A 22,877-nucleotide genomic window follows, 5' to 3' on the forward strand; every position below is an offset into this window, starting at 1 on the left:
TTAATAAGTCTCAACCAGTAAAGTCAGAAATAAGTGACAAACGTAGTAAGACAAAAAAAAAAAAAAAAAGCCTTCAGTAGCGGGGACTCCCATTTACCTATCCAATATTCAGTGGTGTGCTGGTAAAAGTTTAACAACTGCCTCTCCACAAAAGGGGGCAGGGCCTTAATTTTCAGTGTTTGACAATTTTTGCAATGTAAATACTCCCACCATGGCCAATTTCAGGCTACCAATGTGTTTCATGATAAGCTTGCAAAAAATCTGAAAATGTCACCTTCAGCTCTCACAGCCAGTACAAGTCATTTGGAGCACACCACTGCATTCATCCTTTACCTTCTTTCTCACTTTGTCATTTTGTTGCCTGGATTAAAAATAATTTGCTTAGATTAAAAACCAAAAATGATATTTCCTAGCCACCCTTGCAAATAGGAAAAGCCACATGACAGTTCTCACCAAGGATGCATAGGCAGATGTTGTAGTAGTGATGACAGCCTATCACCCATGGTGGTGGTAGGTGGTGTCTTCCTTAAAGGGACTTCAGGCTTGGTCCATCCCTCTTGTCCTTGCCTGTTTATTTTTCCTGTCCAGAATAAAGAGGTGACTGGAGCTGCAGTGGCCATTTTATAATGAACAATGAGGGAGAGGCAAAGGGAAGTACAGAGACCTTGGCCTCACACCTCTGAGTCGATTACTTGGGGTTTTTAAAATTTACCTGACACACGTTCAAACCCCTGGTTTGTGCCAGATATGGCCCTGAGCTACCCTACTGAACTGTCCCTGAAATTCCTTTTTCTGGTCTGTTTCTACAAGAGATGAAGTAAATCCTATCTTGCTTAAGCCACTGTTATTTAGGTTTTGTATTAAATGTAGCCAAAGCCAATCTTTCAGCATGGAAAACCTTGCCAACGGATGAAGGCCTAGTGAAGGGAAATCACTTTTGAAAGCAAAACTGTTAAATAATTTGTTTCTGGAAATTATGTGATCATTAAAACTTTAAAAAAGGGACTAACCCACTAATTGAGTCTACCTAAAATACTTCACTTAAGTACAACACTATGAATGTCCAGTGAAAAGAATATTGGCTACATTTGCTGAACACATATATATGTCAGATACCTCATTAAGTACTTTAGAGGCATTAGCATACTTGCTATGTGACCTTGGGAAGTCATGTAACATGTTGGTGTTTCAGTTTTCTCATCTATAAAATGGAAATAGCATAGTATCTATATCATAGGATTGATTTGAAGAATAAAGGAGTTTATAACATATATGTAAGGTGATCAAAACAATGTCTGGCAAATAGTAAACATAAGTGTTAGCTATTATTATCACTATCATTATTGTGCCTCACAAACTCTATTCAGTAAACACTGATACTATCCACAGATAAGGAAGATGGCATCTACCTTGTATGGAGATTTGAGACTGAAAGAGATGATGCCTCTCAGGTGTTTAGTATTGTGACAGGTAAATGCTCTGTCAATTCTAGCCATTATAAGTTTGAAATGTAACAACACTTGAAAAAGTCTCTCATTTCAAATTTATTTCAATACTTTTTGGGGAACAGGCGGTTTTCATTACATGGATAAGTTCTTTAGTGGTGACTTCTCAGATTTTGGGGCACCCATCACCTGAGCAGTGTACACTGTACCCAATGTATAGTCTTTTATCCCTCACCCCCACCTCCACCTTTCCTGACAAGTCCCCAAAGTCCATTGTAACATTCTTACGTCTTTGCATCCTCATAGCTTAGCTCCCACTTACAAGTGAGAGTATGTAACACTTGGTTTTCCATTCCTAAGTTATTTCACTTAGAACAATGGTCTCCAATCCATCCAGGTTGCTGTGAATGGTGTTATTTTGCTCCTTTTTATGGCTGAGTAGTATACCATGGTATACACACACACACACACACATATATATCACTTTTTTTTGAGACAGAGTCTTGCTATGTCACCTAGGCTGGAGTGCCGTGGTGAGATCTCGGCTCACTGGGCAAGCTCTGCCTCCAGGTTCAAGCGATTCTTCCACCTCAGCCTCCCAAGTAGCTGGGATTACAGGTGCCCACCACCATGCCCAGCTAATTTTAGTATTTTTAGTAGACACGTGGTTTCTCCATGTTGGGCAGGCTGATCTCAAACTCCTGACCTCAGGTGATCCACTCACCTCAGCCTCCCAAAGTGCTGGGATTACAGGGGTAAGCCACCATGCCCGGCCCACATTATCTTTATCCACTTGCTGGTTGATGGACATTTAGGCTGGTACCATATTTTTGCAATTGCAAATTGTGCTACTATAAACATGTATGTGCAAATGTCTTGTTCATATGACTTCTTTTCCTCTGGGAAGATACCCAACAGTGGGGTTGCTGGATCAAATGGTAGTTCTACTTTTAGTTCTTTAAGGAATCTCCATACTGTTTTCCATAGTAGTTGTACTAGTTTACATTCCCAATAGCAGTGTAAAAGCGTTCCCTTTCACTACATCCATACCAACATCTATTATTTTTGATTTTTAAATTATGGCCATTCTTGCAGGAGTAAGATGGTATCTCATTGTGGTTTTAATTTGCATCTCCCTGATAATTAGTGATGTTGAGCATTTTTTTCATGTTTGTTGGTCATTTGTGTATCTTCTTTTGAGACTTGTCTATTTATATTTATGTCCTTAACCCAGTTTTTGATGGGATTAATATTATTATTATTATTGTTTGCTGATTTATTTGAGTTCCTTGTAGATTCTGGATATTAGTCCTTTGTCGGAGGCATAGTTTGCAAATATTTTCTCCCACTTAGTGGGTTGTCTGTTTACTCTGCTTTTGTTAGGTGAATTTAGGAGCAACATTTGAACAATGGATATAAAATGATTGAATTAATAGAGATCAGATAAGTGAAGAGAATGCTGTCAGTCTATATCAGGAATCTAGCAGCATTAATATTCTCTGTGATGTTTTGGGGAATAAGGACATTGAAGTATTGAAGTTCTACGTGGCAGGATAGTGAGTGAGAGAATAAATCATCCTCAAAGGTCTGTGTCTAAATACTACAAATACTTCCTGACTTCACTGACAGTGTAGCACAAGACAATAATTCCATTAAGCAAAGAGTGTAGAATGGCCCATGTATTAGTCTGTTCTCACACTGCTGTAAAGAACTACTTGAGACTGGGTAATTTATGAAGAAAAGTGGTTTAATTGACTCACAGTTCTGCAGGCTTAACAGGAAGCATGGCTAAGAGGTCTCAGGAAACTTATAATCATGGTAGAAGGTGAAGGGAAAGCAAGGCACATCTCACCATGGTAGAGCAGGAGAGAGAGAGAGCCTATAGGTGCTACACTTTTAAACAATCACACCTCATGTGAACTCACTCACTATTGTGAGAACAGCATGGGGGAAATCTGCCCCCATGATTCAATCACCTCCTACCTGGTCTCTCCCCTGACATGTGGGGATTACAATTCAACATGAGATTTGGGTGGGGACACAGAGCCAAACAATATCATTCTGCCCCTGGCCGCTCCCAATCTCATGTCCTTCTCACACTGCAAAATACAATTATCCCTTCTCCATAGTCCCCCAAAGTTTTAACTTGTTCCAGCATTAACTCAAAAGCTCAAGTCCAAAGTCTCATCTGAGACAAGGCAAGTCCCTTCTGCCTATAAGCCTGTAAAGTAAAAAAAACGTTAGTTACTTCCAAGATACAATGGGGATAGAGAAACTGTGTAAATGCTCCCATTCCAAATGGGAGAAATGGGCCAAAACAAAGGTGCTACAGGCCCCCATTCAAGTTCAAAACCCAGCAGGGCAGTCATTAAATCTTAAAGCTCCAAAATAATCTCCTTTGACTCCATGTCTCACATCCAGGTCACATTGATGCAAGGGGTGGGCTTCCAAGTCCTTTGGCAGCTCCTGTGGCTCTGCAACTCCAATGCCCCTGTGGCTCTGCAGTGTACAGCCCCCTTTAGCTGCATTCACAGGCTGGCATTGAGTGCCTGCAGCTTTTACAGGTGCACAGTGCAAGCAGTTGGTGAATCTACCATTCTGGGGTCTGGAAGATGGCAACCCTCTTCTCACAGCTCTACTAGGCAATGCCCCAGTGGGGACTCCATTTGAGGGCTCCAATCCCACATTTCCCCTCTGTACTGCCATAGTAGAGGCTCTCCATGAGAACTCCACCTTGGCAGCACACTTCTGCCTAGACATCCAGGCATTTCCGTACGTTATCTGAAATCTAGGCAGAGGCTCCCAAAGCTCAGCTCTTGTCCTCTATGCACCTGCAGGCCCAACACCACGTGGAAGCTGCCAAAGCTTGGGCCTTGCACCCTCTGAAGCAATAGCCCAAGCTGTATCTTGGCCCCTTTTAGCCATGGCTGGAGCTGGAGGGGCTGGGTTGCAGGGCATCATGTCCCAAAGCAGTACAGAGCAGCAGGGCCCTGGGCATGGCCCACAAAACCTTTTTTCCCTCATAGGCCTCCAGGCCTGGAATGGGAGGGGCTGCTGCAAAGGTCTCTTACATGCCCTGGAGACATTTTCCCCATTGTCTTGGCTGTTAACATTTGGCTTGTCTTTACTTATGCAAATTTCTGCAGCCAGCTTGAATTTGTCCCAGAAAATGGCTCTTTTTTTTTTTTTAACCACATGGTCAGGCTGCAAATTTTCCAAACTTTTATGCTCTGTTTCCCTTTTAAACATAAGTTCCAATTTCAGACCATCTCTTTGTGAACACATATGACTGTATGCTGTGAGGAGCAGCCAGATCACTTCTTGAGTGCTTTGCTGCTTAGAAATTTCTTCTGCCAGATACCTTAAATCATCTCTCTCAAGTTCAAAGTTCCATAGATCTCTACAGCAAGGGCACAATGCTATCAGTCTTTTAGCTAAAGAATAGCAAAAGTGACCTTTACTCTAGTTCCCAATAACTTTCTCATTTCTATCTGAGATCAACTCAGCCTGGACTTCACTATCGATATCACTATTAGCATTTTGGTCAAAATCATTCAACAAGTCTCCATGAAGTTCCAAACTTTCCCACATCTTCCTGTCTTCTGTGCGCCAAATTGTTCCAACCTCTGCCCATTACCCAGTTCCAAAGTTGCCTCCACACTTTCAGGTATCTTTATAGTCATTCCCCACTTTCCTGGTACCAATTTTCTGTATTAGTCCATTCTCACACTGCTATAAAGAACTACCTGAGACTGGGTAATTTATGAAGAAAAGAGGTTTAACTGACTCACAGTTCTGCAGGCTAAACAGGAAGCAAGGCTAGGAGGCCTCAGGAAACTTACAATTATGGTAGAAGTTGAAGGGGAAACCAAGCACGTCTTATTATTGTGGAGCAGGAGAGAGAGCAATGCAGGGGAAGTGCTACACTTTTAAACTATCACATCTCATGAGAACTCACTCACTATCACAAGAACAGCACGGGGGAAATCTGCCCCCATGATCCAATCACCTCTCACCAGGTCACTCCCCTGACACGTGGGGATTACAATTCAACATGAGATTTGGGTGGGGACAGAGAGCCAAACTAAATCACCCCACAAATTTAAGAAGCTGGAAATATAAAGTTCTACTGTCATCATAATGTTTACCATAGAATTTTCACATGGAACTTTGTAATGTATAGACTGTTACAAAACTCTTAGGAAAAGGGCTGACAACTTTTTATTAATTCCTACAATTTATAATTAGATCTGAATTTCAGACTTGGGGGCAATAATGAGAACAATTACTAGCTGTAATCAAGAAAAAATACCAATTTGTGTTTGACCACAACAGTTGTATTAGAGATTTATTCTTTCGGCAAATATTTGAGGGTCTGCCATGACAGGTCTGTACAAACTTTGGGCTTGGAGATGGGAACACAAACTAGATACAGCTCCCACCCACATATTACTTAGAAGAGCAGCAGGGTTTTCTCACTGGATATTCAACAATTTGACTAAATACATTTATAATTACAGAGAACTATAAGTTCTTTGGAGCAAAGGGTGTGATGAGAGAATAAAGGATTTCAACAACAACATTTTTTTCCGAGACAAAGTCTTGCTCTTTGGCCCAGGCTGGAGTACAGTGGCATCCTCACAGCTCACTGCAGACTTGACCTTCCAGGCTCAATCCATCCTCCCACCTTAGCCTCCTGAGTAACTGGGACTACAGTCATGTACCACCACACCTGGCTAATTTTTTGTATTTTTTGTACAGATGGGGTTTCACCATGTTGTCCAGGCTGGTCTCGAACTCCTGACCCCCACCTTGGTCTCCCAAAGTGCTGGAATTACAGGCATCAGCCACCATGCCTGGCCAGCATTCCTTTTAATATGAAAAATAACACACCAATGATCCTTGGCAGGCTCATTCCAGGAAAACAGTCACTTAAATTCGCTGATGGAGCTGAACTATAAATCATTACATTTATTTTTCTATTGAGTAGAATCATCTCTTAAAACAGGTTTTTGGATGTACATTTTGCCTATATAAAATTTGCAGCCAATTTTAAGGGCTCGTCTTATTGTAGGTGATTAGTAGCTGATTTTTTCCTGATAAACTGATTACATAGCATAATTAATTTGCCTTCAGTTCCTTAATATCTCCTTTTCTGGAAGGATCTTGTCCTCCTCTCTACCTCAGCCATCCACTATCTCTGGCCACACCCCTACATCTTGGCATTGCTCAAAACTGCCCCAGCATCATGATTTCAATTTCAAGTATCTCATTCCCAGACTGCTCCCCAGCTTTTGGGAAAGGCTCCCATCTCCAGTAACTCATGGACCGCACTAGGACCTTCACTCGGTGGATCCTATCATCTTTCCAGCATTTCACATTACATATGTTCTCGCCTTCCTCCTATCACAGACCCCTGACAGTCACTCCATTGCCTATACCTTCTGCTGTCTGATCCCCTTTCCTTCCATGACATACACCTGCAAAACCCCAGCCCTAGTTAAACTCAGCTCTGTCCCCTTAGGTTAACCGAGGCTGGAGAAAAACCCACAGCCATGCCAACTGGTCTTACTTTAAATTCATGGCCACTAGGCTGGGTGTAGTGGCTCATGCCTGTAATCTCAGCACTTTGGGAGGCTGAGGCAGGTGGATCACCTGAGGTCAGGAGTTTGAGACCAGCCTGGCCAACATGGTGAAACCCCGTCTCTACTGAAAATAGAAAAATCAGCCGGGCATACTGGTGCGTGCCTGTAATCCCACCTACTAGGGAGGCTGAGGCAGGAGAATCACTTGAACCTGGGAGACAGAGGTTGCAGTGAGCTGAGATCATGACAGTGAGCCAAGATCGTGACAATGCACTCCAGCCTGGGTGACTGAGCAAGACTCCATCTCAAAAAATAAAAAATAAATAAATTAATTAATGGCCACTAACCTCAAATGGACACTTAATAGTAGCAATCTTACCACATTTCCACAGTTCATTCGCTCCCAAACCCGCCCAGACGACTTAGATATCACTCCTCTCTCTTCCAACCTCCAGCATCTCTTCAATCCCACCATTCTCAGGAAGCAGGTTCCCTGGCAATTTCAACAAGATGAGAGAGTGGTGAGAAGAGATCATCCCTGTGTTCTCACCTCTGCAAGCAAGCACCAGCTTGTGTGCATCTGAGTCCACATACTCCGCCTTCCCTCCAGTCGCTAGCTTTTCCTACATCACTGCACTGTCCCCAACCCTGCCCCCCAGCTTTTCAGTGCATGTGTAAAGTAGACTCAGTTTCTAGGTCTTTACACTTGCTCTTCCTTTCGCTTGGGAGGTTGGGAACTCATCCCTCAGAGTGTGTACTGTGCTTCCTTCCCTTCCTTCAGGACCTCTTGCAGTGAGGTTTTCTCTACCCCTTTAGAAATAGTCATCTCTTCCATTCTCAATCCCTCTTCCCATGTTTTTTCCATCACTTGTACCACTGCCTCGCATATTTGCGTATTTATTTATTTATTTATTGAGATGGAGTCTCACTCTGTCGCCCAGGCTGGAGTGCAGTGGCACGATCTCAGCTCACTGCAACCTCTGCCTCCCGGGTTCAAGTGATTCTCCTGCCTCAGCCTCCCAAGTAGCTGGGACTACAGGAACATGCCACCATGCCTGGCTATTTTTTTTTTTTTTTTTTTTGTATTTTTAGTAGAGATGGGGTTTCACCATGCTGGCCAGGCTGGTTTTGAACTCCTGACCTCGTGATCCACCCGCCTTGGCCTCCCAAAGTGCTGGGATTACAGGCGTGAACCACCACGTCTGGCCATGTATTTATTTATTATCTGTCTTCCTTAATGAGGGAAGGGATATTTTTCTGCTTGCCACCATGTCCCCTGCTAGAACAGTGCTTCATTTACTCATTCATTCAACAGGTATTTAATATGCCCCTGTTAAATACCAGGCACTGCTCAGGTGCTGAGATTATAGCAATGAACACAGAAGACAAGAAATCCTGCTCTTTTGGCTAAATAATATGGAGACATTTGAGTGAAGACTTGAGGGAGATAAAGGGGTGAGCCACATAGACATCTGTGGGAAGAGCTGTCCAGGGAGTGCTATGGTTTGAATGCATTCCCCAAAGTTTAGACATTATAAACTCAATCCCCAATGCAACAGTGTTAAGAGGTGAGAACTTCAAGGAGTGATTACGTCATGAGGGCTGTTAAATGAAGTTTAGGCTAAAGCTGCCTCCATATATATATATATATATATTTTTTTTTTTTTTTTGAGACAGAGTTTTGCTCTTGTTGCCCAGGCTGGAGTACAATGGCATGATATTGGCTCACTGCAACCTCCGCTTCCTGGGTTCAACTGATTCTCCTGCCTCAGTCTTCCGAGTAGCTGGGATGACAGGCATGCGCCACCAAGTTCAACTAATTTTGTATTTTTACTAGAGACGAGGTTTCTCCATGTTAGTCAGGCTCATCTCAAACTCTTGACCTCAGGTCATCCGCCCGCCTTGGCCTCCCAAAGTGCTGGGATTACAGGCTCACGTGAGCTACCACGCCCGGCCCATACATATTTTAAGTTAGGCCTAAAGGTTTCTCTGTACACAGCAAACTGTAACCTAACTGGATATGCAAACAGACTGTAACCAACTCTTGTACCAATCACAGAGTTTTGGTCAATCACAGGCAGCCAACTGTTCAAACTGTGTTAAAATAAGGCAAATATTTAGCTCTAACCAATCCAGTTTTTTCTGTACCTCACTCCATTTTCTGTCACTTTTCTTTCTCTGCCCATAAATACCATCTGACCCTGTGGCAGCCCCAGAGTTGCTCTGAAACTATTCTGGTTCTGGGGGCTGCTCAGTTCTCAAATTGCTCTTTGCTCAATTAAAGTCTGTTAAATTTAATTTGCCTAAAGTTTTTCTTTTAACAGGGATCTGTCCTTAGGAATGGATTAATGGCATTATGGGAGTGCGGTTTGGTATCTTAGGAGTGGATTGCTGATACAAGCATGAGTTTGGCCCTTTTCTACCCTCCCTCTCATGTTCTCTGTCTTGCTATGTGATGCCTTCTGCTATGTTGTGATGAAGGAAGAAGGCCCTCACCAGATGCAGCCCCTTGATTTTGGATTTCTCAGCCCCCAGAGCCATGAGCTAAATTAACTTCTATTGTGTATAAACTACCCAGCTGGTGGTTGTATTGGTCCATTTTCATACTGCTATGAAGAAATACCTAAGACTGGGTAATTTATGAAGAAAACGTGGTTTAGGGCTGGGTGCGGTGGCTCACGCCTGTAATCCCAGCACTTTGAGAGGCCAAGGCAGGCAGATCACCTGAGCTCAGGAGTTCAAGACCAGCCTCACTAACACGGCAAAACCCCATCTCTACTAAAAAATACAAAAAAAGATTAGCCAGGCATGGTGGTGCGTGCCTGTAGTCCTAGCTACTTGGGAGGCCAAGGCAGAAGAATTGCTTGAACCCTGGAGGTGGAGGTTGCAGTGAGCCGAGGTTGCATCACTGCACTCCAGCCTGGGTGACAGAGTGAGATTCTGTCTCAAAAAAGAAAAAAAAAAAAAAAAAGGTTTAATGGACTCACAGTTTCACATGGCTGGGGAAGCCTCACAATCATGGCAGAAGGTGAAGGAACAGCAAAGGCACATCTTATGTGGTGGCAGGCAAGAGGGCGTGTGCAGGGAAACTGTCCTTTATAAAACCATCAGATTCTCATGAGACTTATTCACTATCACGAGAACAGCATGGGAAGAACCCACCTCCATGATTCGATTACCTCCCACCAGGTCCCTTCTATGACACATGGATGTTATTATGGGAGCTACAATTCAAGATGAGATTTGGTTGGGGACACATAGCCAAACATCAGTGGTATTCTATTACAGCAACACAAAATGAACTCACAAAGGGAGGGAACAGGAACAGCTAGCACATAGATACTGAGGTGAGAATGTGCCCAGATTGTTCCAGAAGAGTGAGGATGCCAGTGTGACTTGGGGAAGTGAGCAAGAGGAAGAGTAGAAGTGCAGGTCAGAGTGGTAAAGGAGGGGAAGGAAAGATTATGTAGAGTCTTGTGCTTATTATGGGAACTTTTATTCTGAGTGAAATGAGGACCCAAGGGAGGAGTTTTAAAAATTTAATACAATGCTATTAATATACAGTCCATATTTAGGTTTTTATAAAGGTCTCATCAATGTCTTTTTAAAAAGAATATCCAAATTTTTATTATCATTTAAAGAAATAACTTGCACAATGGGCAAAATGAAATTTTACTGCATACATAATAATATTAATAGTTATCATTTAAGACTGCTAGGACTGCACTAAGAAAGGCCATCTAGGCTGGGCGCAGTGGGTCATGCCTGTAGTCCCAGAAATTTGGGAGGCTGAGATGGGTGGATCACTTGAGGCCAGGAGTTAAGACCAGCCTGGCCAAAATGGTGAAACCCCGTCTCTACTAAAAACACAAAAATTAGATGGACGTAGTGGTGTGTATCTGTAGTCCCAGCTACTCGAGAGGTTGAGGCAGGAGAATTGCTTGAACCCGCAAGGCAAAGGTTGCAGTAAGCCGAGATCGCGCCATTGCATTCCAGCCTGGGCGACCAAGCGAGATTCCGTCTCAAAATTAAATAAATAAATGCCATTTTTGATTTTTTAAAAAATTAACAACTTTAAAATGACAGTTTATAGCTCCCCCTCCCCATTCAGGATCCAGTCAAGGTCATATACTGCATTTCATTGTCATGCTTTTTCTTAATAGCTTGAGGTAAAATTCACATTCCAAATGATTGACCCATTTAAAGTGTACAATTTAATGGCTTTTGGTATAGCCACAGAGTTGTGCAACCATCACCAGAAACTAGTTTTAGAACAATTTTGTCACCCCATATAGCTGTCACTCCCCAAGTTCCTCATTTCCCCAACCCTATGCAAACCACCAATCTACTTTCTGTCTCCATAGCCTTGCCTACTCTGAGCATTTCACATACGTGGAAGAATACAATGTGTGGTCTGTCTTCTTTCCCTTCACACGTTTTGAAAGGTTATCCATGTAGCATGCGTCAGTATCAGTACTTCATTCCTTTTTATGGCTGAATAATGTTCTCTTGTATGGGATACTTTATACTATTTATCAAGGGAGGGTTTTCAACAGAGGAGTGGCCTGATCCGAGTGGCATTTAACAAGGTTCACTTTCCTGTTGTTCTAAGGAGCAGAGAATGATTAACTGCGTCAAATGCTGCTTTTAGAGAAAATAAGATGAGGCCCACCAATTGACCAGTAAGTGCTCAAATAGGTTAAGGGCAAAAGGAATTTAATTAGAAGGCATATTCTGATACACATTGCTGGGAGTGATTTTTTTTTTTTTTTTTGCTTCATGTGAAATTTATTCCTCAAAAAAAACCATTTTTTCTAAACATAACTCAACATTATAGTAATTATGCAAGATTTTATGCAGCTTCAAGAGTTAGCCAAGAGAAAAGTTGACTCTTGCAAGAAGATATTTTCAATGTCTATGCAGATCAGGTAGGTAAGAGTTAAGTGCAGGGGAGTTGGCATCATCTAAAAGACTGTAGAAATTGGACCAAAAATGTGGAGTTCTAAAGCAGTATCTCCTTGTGGCATGTCATTATTTGAAGCAACAAGGTTACCTACTCGAATCACTGGATCCTGAGTTGACACAAAACGCATCTGTTGACTCAGGGTTTGTATAAGCACGTGCAGTATTTACTAGGCTATCCAATTCTGGGTACGTACAACTTCTGGGGCCTGCAAATTATTGGAGAGTGAGTGAGGGGCAACGAAAACTAGACATAAAAGGGCGCGTCTCGAAAGATAACTGTCAACATGCACTCCACGTTTATAGAACGATTCGGTGGGCGCGGTGGAAGCGTTAATGAACATTTCAGAAAATAAACATATGGAACATCGAAATCCACTTGCAGATAATGGACTAAGTCCGCTCCACCGGGACTAAAAAGGCAGGGTTAGGAAAGCCTGAACGCCGCCACACTGTTTTTTCTCCAGGAAGAAACGGGGCGTGGGGCTGCGGGTAGAAGGGGGTGGCTCCGGCCGCTCCCCCGCGCCGTCCTCCGGCCCCGGCCGCGCTGCGCTCACGCCAGCCGGGCCGGGAATTTGGAGAGGATCCCTGGTCGCGCGGCAGCGGCGGCGGCGCGCGGGTGAGCGGGTGAGCGTGTGAGCGGGCGGGCGGGCAGGCGAGTGCGCCGGGTATTGGCAGCCGAGGAGTGGAGGCTGGGCGGCTCCGACTCCCTGACGCCAGCGCGACCAGATCAATCCAGGCTCCAGGAGAAAGCAGGCGGGCGGGCGGAGAAAGGAGAGGCCGAGCGGCTCAACCCGGGCCGAGGCTCGGGGAGGGACCCTGGGAGCGGAGCGTGGCGCAGCGCCCAGGCGGCCGGACCCGGGCCGCGGGACCCAGCTCGCCCGGCCACTCGTGCGCCCGCGCGGACGGGCGCGCCGCCAACCCGGTAAAACGAAACAGACCCGAACCCAACTTTCCCTTCATGCCGCGTCCCAGCCCTCCCCTCGGCGCCCCAGGCTTTCCAGCGCCGCCGCCGCCGCCTCTGCACGCGTGGGGCCGCCGCGGTCGTGCTGGGCTCGGGGCGCGGGCGTCGGCGGGAAGGGGGCTCTTTCTGCGCGGGGCGGGCCGCGATCCCCCCACCCCCCATGATGGCGCCTCCCGGCCGCTCGGAGGAGCGAACCTGCCACCGCGTCTTCTCGCGCCCAGCCCGCCGGGCTCCCCTGGTGTCTTTGTTGGGTCTTCTGCTGTGGGAAGCCCAGTTCCCGGGCCCCCGAGCCTCGGCTCCCGGGCCTGACCGCGCTGGGACCTCCCCGGCCGCGCTCCCCTTCCGCGCGCTTCTCACATCTCTCCCGTGCTGCCGCCGGGCCGAGGCCCGTTCGCGCGGCCAGCGGACCCATTGTGTCCCCCGCGCCGGCGGGGCGACCCCTGCGGGAGCTGGAGGACGACCGCCGGCGCTGCTCTCCAAGGCGCCTGGTGGAGCGGGTCTCGCGGGCGGGGGACCCCGGCGCTCCGGGTCCCTCCACATCCCGCACGGGTTTCCTTCTCGGCCCCAGCGAGCCTCTTTGGGGTCGAGGTCAAGGAAAGTTCGCACCGAAATCCCCTCTAATTTATTCAAAGGTTTGGCGGCGGCGCGTAATTTTTCCCCCTCTTCCGCCTACACCCGCTGCGTCTCCTGGTGTCTCATTCCTTTCCCTTTACCGGAGTCGATTGCCTCACTGCATGTGTATTCGTGAGTTCGCGGTTGAACAACTGTTCCTTTACTCTGCTCCCTGTCTTTGTTAGTGTTTCTCGGGGTTGTTTCTGTAGGAAGGTGGGGGTGGTGGGCGTGAGAGACAGACGTGGGCTCTAGTTTCTGAATCTGTGTGAAGGTTTTAAAGGGAGAGCGTTTTCTTGATGTGCTTTAGGAGGGGAGGAGGAACAAATGCCTGTCAGATCTTACAGCTACAGTAGCTGAGCTTTTGTTTATTTTGAAGCGCATGCAATTTTTAAATACACGGTGCAAGATAACCAGTAAAGGCGCGTTCCTTCTGAAAATCGAGGCCGGTCTCAGAACCATCTCCTCAGAAGGCATCGTTTTCGTGAGTGCTGAGACAACTGTCTTTTTTCTCTGCCTTCCCCCCTCTTTTCTTTCCATTGTATCTGAAGTTTCAAAGTACGTGGAATGATACAGAAGTTGCATGATTTCTGTTATGTCTTCCTGTTGCTGAAACTCTCAGCCGCTAAATCTCAGAATGCCTTTATTTTAGAACATCTCTGGGTCTAATTGCCTGTTGTGGATAACTTGCCCACATCTCAGTAACACAATGAGAAAACTGTTCCCTGCCCATGTTGATTTTTCAAATTGTTTGTAATTACTTTAAATTGTATTGAAGGTAGGTGAACTGTATTAAAAAAGAATCGGAGCAGAAGTGTTCACTGCCCCAGCATTTTCAATTGGTATAAATATTGTTGCATCAGTGTTATTCTGATGTAGGTGCCAGATCTAAATATGTTGTACTGATTAAAGTGTTTGTTCTGCCCTCTCCCACTCTCTTTCCCATTTGCAGTTATTTGCTATTTCTGTGCAGGTGGTGTATCATTGGTGTGATACTGCAGTTCTTAGGAATGTGTAACTAGGGTCGTGAGAGATGATTTTTCTGGAGGTGGGTGATGCCAGAGCCTCTAGAGGATCCAGGCAAGATCGGGTTTCTTCTGAGGGTAGGGATTTGTCCTTGATTTAGTTTTGACCCCTACAACCATAGGTATATAACTAAATACATTTTACCTCTTGCAGTATCCTTTGGTTTCGTATCCTTGAAGAGCTGATGACCTTTGTGTTTAGAGAAATGACAATTTTTAGGCAATTAAAGACATTGACCTCTTACACTTCTTGGAATTTAATTTTATTTCTACCAAGTTCATTAAGGCATTAAGAGGAAGTTGTCACATTTTCTCAACTACGTGTATTACATTTATTAGTTAAAAACTAAATTTCACTTTGTAATTTTGATTTCTAGCAATTCTGGGTTAAATATAAAATCTAATAACTTCGTAGATTGGAAAAAGAAGTAACTTGGGTATAATTAGACTAATGTTTAAGCTGCAGTAGCCTACATAATCAAGGCCAAGTGTGTGTGTATAAAAGATCTCATTTGTGTAGTCTTACAAGGCTAATGGAGGCATCACTGAGGCTTTATAAATAATGTAAGTTGGGTATAATGTAGAGTCTCCAGAGACGGCAGAGAAAGCATCATTACCAGCCTTTTCAACCTGCTTGAGATCTTAAATTGATTTACAGCACTGAACTGGTGCAAAATGATACATCAGGATGACATGGGGTCAGCCTGTAAAAATCTATGATGTCAGCCTATTAGTTCAGTCATCATAATTAAACCATATTACAGGGGTAGCTGAGCAGGAGTCTGGCGTTATACTTCAGATATGGGTGGTACATGGGTTTTGTTTATAGTGGAAAGGCTGAGATGGCCAGGGACACCAGTGCGCGTGAAAGAGGGAAAAGGCTTACAGAACTATGAATTTCTGTAGAAAAATTTAAGATAAGTGCAGAGATATTCAGTCTGAATTGTATAAGTAGCTTTTCATTTGGTAGAGGAGAAACAGATGCTTTAGGGATGCTGATAAGGACCTTTGCAGCTCTGATATGTGTACTGAATGCTTCATGTGAGTTTGAATTTAACTTGGCCTTAGGGACCTTCTAAAATATCAGTGGACCACGTACTTAACTCTGATCCTTTTATTACCCCTGAATTTTCACTGTATTGATGTATCAACTGACATGTTATTTCTTTAACTAGTCAAACTTACCAGGCCTATACCAGAAACAAAGATATTTGAATTGAACATATAAATAGTTCAGGAAAAGAAGATCCTTATTTTGCTTAAATTTCTGACAATCCTTATTTAGCATATGGATTATCTAGGGCTCTGCTATCCTAGCCATAGTCACATGTAGCTTTTTTGAAATTTTATTTTATTCTGTTTTTTTTGAGACAGGGTCTCGCTCTGTTACCCAGGCTGGAGTGCAGTGGCACGATCATGGCTCACTGCAGCCTCGACCTCCCAGGCCCAGGCAATCTTCCCACTTCAGCCTCCCAAGTTGCTGGGACTACAGGCACTGCCACCACGTCTGCCTGACTAATTTGTTTTTGTATTTCTTGTAGAGACAGGTTTCGTCATGTTGCCCAGGCTGGTCTCAAACTCCTGGGCTCGAGCTGTTCTCCCGCCTCAGCCTCCCAAAGTGTTGGGGTTACAGGTGTGAGCCACTGCACTTGGCTACGTATAGCTGTTTAAGTTTAAATTAAAATTAAATAAAAATTCATTTTCTCAGCACTAGCCACATTTCAAATGCTTAGTAGCTGCTTGTGGTTAGTGGCTGCCATACTGGACAGCGTGTATATAGAATAGTTCCATCATCACAGAAGGTTCTGCTAGCCAGTGCCACCCCAGGACCTTTACCTCATCTCACTTGTTACCTCTACTAATGAGTTTGTGAAGTCAAAGATGGAAAGACATATATAAACTAATTTTATCACTAACTAGCTGTTCTTTTTAAAATAAAACACAGTTTGGAAGGGACAGTTGAAGCTACTGGATAAAAGGAGTTTGACTTTTCTGTAGATCTTATTTATTATTAGTGTCATCGATTCTAATTTGGTTTAGAGCCTTAGAGAGGAGAAATAATTGTAGCTAACCTTTTTTTCTGAATTTTTACTGTATGTATGCCAGGCATTGTTTATAATACCCGTATCTCATTTAAGCCTCAAAACTTCCATAAGTACTGTTGTTGTCACATTTTACAGGTAAAGAAACTGAGGTCAGAATGATGATTCAGGCGGTATAGTGAACGATTATGATTTCTAATCTTACCTGGGATATGATCGAGGTCGTCCAACTCTAGAAACTCTATCTTAACTATGTTTTTTGGTCATTCGTTCGGAAGACCCAAATCGTCATTGTTCTGCTGTGCTTTTCTATGCCAGTATAGACGACTTGGCTTGTGTCTTTTGTAGGTCTTTAAATAAATTTACCTTCTGTTGTGCCTTTCTGGGCTATCTTCTTTTTTTGTAAGTGTTTAAGAAAGGAAAAATAATGCTCATCTAAGCAGTACATAATTTGAAGAATAAATCTGTCATGAAAATAATGCATTTCAATAATGCATTATTCAACTAATGATGCCAAATTAGTTTCATCTCTGCTTTTCTGTGTAATTCTTGTCACTTTCCTCGTGCATTTTCTTACATAATCACAAACTGATATTAAGTTAGGAGGAAAGTTGTAGTAATTCCCTTTGTCTGTCTTACCAAAATTAGTCTGTCTTCCCTGAGAGGTTAAACACTGTAAGAATAGTAATTGCAAATTCATTGGGGATTTTTAAAAAAACATTTAACATCTGTTTTTATAAATGTTTTACAAGGTCAAGGCTGTTTAAGAATCTGATGAAACTATGGATCTTGTATCTTCTTATTCCCACCTTCCTATCCCAAAATGCTTATATGCCATGGTGAGTTAATATGTGTACTTAACTATCCAAATCTCATGGTCTTTCGGGTGAAATATGTCCATAGGACTGCCCTGCCAAGTGCTTTCATAAACATTAAGATTTGTAATTTCCTTTACAGAGAATAGAGATATTTAGTATTAAAAGTTGCTTTAAAGATTTTCTAATCTGGTTGGTTCATATCAAGGTGAACAATCTGAAGTCCAGAGAAGGTAACTGACATCCAAAGTTACCTGTCTAGTGATTGGAAAAGGGAAAGCCAAGATCTGGACTCTTCTTAGCGTTAAGTGCCCTTTTGTTTTTGGGTTTTTTTTCCCCGTACCATGCTCACTATATTTCTGAGGCTTTGGTGTGAGCATATCCAGTGTAATTTAGGGAAGGGAGGAAAGAATTTTTTGGCCTGTTAGCGACTTTTGATACCTAACATTGTTTGAGCTAAGTAGGAATCAAATCTGACAACCAGAGATAAATGCTTATTTTCTACATATTAAAATTGATTCTTTCTCATTCTGGAGATGGAAAAGAAAAGCCCTATATCTGATTTAATCAATGGGACCTTATTAGAAAATGGGAGATCCAAGATTGTACAAAGTTCGAATTAAAGCAGGCAACTCTGACATTTAGCAAAATATACGAATCTCCTCTTGACTCTCAAAAACAGATCACATTCCTAACCAAAAGCTAAAGTTTGGGGTATTTAGGGAATACTAGGGAGCTAGGGAGTCCTAGGGTGAGAGTTGGACAGGTCTGAGGAGAAAAAGGATAATTTAAATATAAAAAAGTGGAGAAAATCGGTTTTAAGTCATAGTGTGTCTTTGAGGTTGATGAAATGTTCTGCTACTTCTATATGTGGTTTTACTCTTTGGTACCAAGATTTTAGGACACACTTTGGTAACAAATAGGGGCATCTCCTCTTTGCCCCAATCTGAAACCTCTTGACCCTTTATTTTCCTTTCCTGCTGTTATCTGGTAGTACAAATATTCAGTCTAATCTGTTGATCTGTCATCTGATTTGCAGCAAAAATACCTGAAGTATTTTCATCACTCCACTGTAGCCACCTTTAAAAAGAAAAGGAAAGAGAAGAAAAAGGCAAAGCCAAATAGTATTAATGTAATTGCTTAAAATCTAAATTAAAATACTCGCTGTGTGTTATTAAGATGGTGTCAGTTTTAGAGGTGCAGGTCTAGTCCTATATGCAAAACAGTAATGTCTATAGCTATTGCGGGCTGACTTGCAGAAATGAGCGGCTTCTCTAGAACATTCATTTGCATAAAGGAAACTATCTTTCAGAAAAGATGTTTCATAAGCAGTTTCACTCCAGTGACTACATCAGAGTTTTAGTAAGGTACTGGGAACTACGCTATTTGAACAGTTCAGCATCTTTATAATTTTTGTTATAAGCTAAAATCTGAACTTTAGGGAAGACTCTCTCTTGAAAATAAAGGATTAAATCCTCTAAGGTGTGAGGAAGTCCTTACCTGGTGATTCTCCCAAATCTCTTCTCTGTTCTTAGTGTTTGAAAAAGGAGCTTTTTTTTTTTTTCAATAAGAACCAAGGTTTGCAGTATAGATTGGTTTCTTAACAAATTTTTTTTTTGAGACAATAAGCCTGGATCTGAAGAAAGAACATACAATTGTTAATTATGCATCTATATGCTTTTGAGTTCAGGATGTAAATGAATATTCACTAGGGCCTGTTTGGGAAGAGGAGGAGAGAGGGGTCTCTCTGTTGATTCAGAATATATTTTTGTACATAAGTTTTAATGCTTTATTTGTAGTTTCCCCTTAATTGCAGGGCTGCTGTACTGTGGATATTTTGCTCTACAATCTGAGATTGTTAGGGTATAGTTACTCAAACTATTCATTTATTATCCTCTCCCTGTCTTTTTTTTTTTTTTTTTTGTGGTTTCTTTGTGGTGTGCTTATGCAAAGTAGAAGTATTCCAGAACCTTTATAGCTTTTTTTCTTTTAGTTTCAAACACTGCTAGAAAAAAGCTGGCGGGGAGACTCTCTCAACTGTTATAATTAGGCATTAATTAAGCCATTATTCAGTTAACTAAATGCAAGATCTTTTGTTTGTTTAGATTGAAAAGAAACGTATCTTTTTAATGAAGGAGGGATATTAAATGGGCCGTTATTTGATCATTTTGCTGCAGTATTGTAATAAGTATATGCTTCATTTATTCCCTGAATATTTATTAGTTCTGAGCCTCAATAATTAGAGGATACACAAACATGAAAAATTAAATGCAGCAACATTATAAGAGCTGTTACAAGGTAGTATAGGAGTAAATTGTACAGACAGCTCACATCAGGACCACTGTGGCCTGGAAGGACATGTGAGTTTGCATAGGCAGAAGGAAGAGGGACATTATAGGCAGAGTAATGGCATGAAAAACCTGGGAGATAAGCATGAGTGTTGAGTATCTGTAGAGCAGCACTGTCCAATAGAATTTCTGCAGTGATGGAAATGTTCCACATCTGGCTAATACAGTAGCTATAGCCACACATAGAAGAGCATTTATTAAAAAATTAATTTATGTTTCAGTAGCCACGTGGTTATCATATCAAATAGCACGGATCCAGAGGCAGTGAGCAGCCCTGCCTGACCTCAGTGGCTGTTCCTCATGGAGCCTAGTATGGTGGTGTGGAGGAGATGCTCAGAAAGGTTGAGTTCCAGTGAGAATTTTAGGGCCTTAGAGTGCCAGAATAAGGACACATTGGGAAGTCACTGAAAGTGTTTGAACATGCGGTTTGCACTGGAGGGATAGAGCCCAGTGCCAGGAGATCAATAAGAAAGCTATTGAGTTATGTATGAGATGATAAATCTCTGGTAAAGGTAGACATGGAAAGAGAAGGATTAAAAAAAAAACAAAAACATAAAACAAAAAACCATGAAGGCTTGGTAATTACATGGCTATGAAGTAATGAGAAAGAGATGTCGGAGATGTATCCTTAAGTTTCTAACCTTGGTGGCTGGAAAACTAATAAAGGTGTTACTTACGAATAGGGAAGAGCTGGTTGTAGAAGGAATAAAAATTGTGCAAATGATAAATTAGACGATGTGTTAAATTTAACATGCGATATCTAAGTCAAAGTATGCTACAGGCAGGTTGGAGATAAGGTTTGGGAGGACTTGAAAGCTTTACGTTAGACTCTCTGCAGTCATCTACTGGGTATTCTGAGAGAACCACAAAGAGAGAAAGAACTGGTGGATTGAATCTTCCATTGGAGCCCACAGTTAGCAATTAATAGAAGGAAGAGGCTAATTTGAAGTAGAGTGTCTGAGAGGCTGTTTGACATAGACCAAAGGAGAAACTGGAAGAAAGACATGGGGTCAGAGGAGTGGGGAAACCAGGAAGCCACTGGAAGAGAGATTCTAGAAGTAGGTTTGGAGGGGAAAATGTACAGTTCAGGGTGAAGGAGAAGTAGTCAGATAATCACGTGAATGCAATTTCAGAGAAGACTGAATACGTTAAGAAGTGAGAAATAAAGTCTTATATTGCCTTAAGTGACTTGAATTTTAAGATAGATGAGACCTCTTCATATTTGAAGGTTGAGGGGAAGAAGTCAGTGGACAGAGAGCAATTAGAGGTGATGGAGTTAGCAATCTGGAGCACAAGTGACAAAATGTTGACCCTGGTAAGGAGGGAGAGTTGTCTGAGAAAGAAACAGAGTGGGATCCGAGTGAGAGGAAAGCATGTGGCAGAGCTCCTGTGCACTTTTGCTGATTTTCCTGTATTGTTGGAGGTAAGTCCTTTCACTGGGATAGTGAGGAGGAAGATCAGCACATGGTAAGGGAAGAAGAACCACCGTAGGTAGTGTGCCAGGAAATCTATAGAGAAGTCATATTCTAAACAATTGGGGGGAAACCTGGGGTGAAGTGTGGTGAGGCTGCTGTATAGGAGACTAGGTTAATTGTTACTTTTTGGTATCACTTTGTGGCCTGGTAGGCTTAGGGATAGCAAATGGGTTCAGAGATAAGGCTCTAGAGTCAGATTGCCTGGGTGTAAGACCAAGCCCTAACACTTGTTTTATAAGAAGCCTGATGAACTAAATGAATTGAGAAGAGGTAAGCAATGAGAATCTTGGTAATGAAGTAGTGAAATATCAAGTTTGGGAATTTGTAGATAGAGCATTTCCCTAACAATTCTAGATAAAGGTTTCTAAGAAAAGTATAGAAATTGAACTAACAGATGAATCCCTTTAATGATTTTAAAGGTTATTTAAGTTAATTAGAACTTAAATAAGTATTGTATTCTGAATTTTTCTGTGGCTTTTCTTATAGCATTCATTACGGTTAAAAACATTTCTTTTTCATTAAACCAATACATGCTTAATGCAGAAAGATTCTGCAGTGGATTCTTGTCATAGCGTTAAAAGGAAAGGGGAGATTGATTTATGCCATTGGGGGGAGGGTTATTAATAGCCAGCCACAGAACCCTTCAAAATGTGGCTCCAAAGGCAGAAACAATAAAGGAAACTTTTTATAGATTTGATAGCATTTATTATGTGACGAAACATACTCAGAAACAAAACCTGCAAGACAGATAAAGAGATTTGCAACAAGATATTGTTCTTTGCAAGAGAGACTTATATCAATAGGAAGCACCACCCCAATAGAAAAATTGGTAATGGACATGAACAAGCATTTCACAAGCAAATGAAATGCCAGCTGCTGACAGGAAGGTTCTGCGCTTGTAATCCCAGCTACTCTGGAGGATGAGGCAAAAGGATCACTTAAACCCAGCAGTTCAAGGCTGCAGTGAGCTATGATTGTGTCACTGCACTCCAGTCTGGGCAACAGAGCAAGACTGTCTCAAGAAAAAGGAAAAAAGAAGTACAAACTGCTAATGAACGCACAATGTTTTGGTTATGTCCTGGATCAGACTCTTGATTGAAATGGGGATGATGTCTTCCTTTTTCCTGTATTTTGTTATTCTTTGTATACTAGGAAGTATCAGTCTGGGAAGACTGGGCTTTTCTCATTTAAGGAAAGGAAGCCCGAATTTCCCAGCCTCCTAGGAGAATCTGGAGTGTCAAGGAGGTACGACATATATATAGAGTTGTAAGAGGCAGGCACCCTGCTTCCCTCCATAACATGGTTTTCATCCAGGAGTTTCCTTATTACAATGTGAGGGGCTATCAGTTATACACAGTTTCTTAGTCACCTGGCGTAGATGATGAACCTTGAAGACACCAGTGCTTCCTAGAGCATATTGAAATAGGCCCCTTTCTCTCCTACCTGAATTGCCGTATTAGATTTTATAGTGGCATTTACTCATTGATGTGAGACGCAGTGATGGTCTTGGAGTATAGTTTTGATTATTGAGATGGACAAGTTTATGAGGTATTAAATAAAGTGAGAAAAGTTCCCCTTGTAGTAAAGCCTTATAATGTTTTTAAAAA

At 42.5% G+C, this 22,877-nt stretch overlaps 1 protein-coding gene across 11 annotated transcripts in view; it reads left to right on the forward strand.

The window, feature by feature from the left end:
- The first annotated feature begins 11,578 nt into the window (after positions 1–11,578).
- Positions 11,579–22,877, forward strand: part of SMAD1 (SMAD family member 1) — a 78,056-nt gene continuing 66,757 nt past the window's right edge. For 3 of the 11 annotated variants that reach the window (XM_055276030.2, XM_063638235.1, XM_063638239.1), the window contains exon 1: positions 11,811–12,619. The gene's annotated coding sequence lies outside the window, so the exon portion shown is untranslated. The other 8 variants (XM_055276031.2, XM_063638238.1, XM_063638233.1 and 5 more) reach the window with 7 other exon arrangements.

The sequence above is a fragment of the Symphalangus syndactylus genome, chromosome 4, assembly GCF_028878055.3.
Source record: "Symphalangus syndactylus isolate Jambi chromosome 4, NHGRI_mSymSyn1-v2.1_pri, whole genome shotgun sequence".
Taxonomy (NCBI): domain Eukaryota; kingdom Metazoa; phylum Chordata; class Mammalia; order Primates; family Hylobatidae; genus Symphalangus; species Symphalangus syndactylus.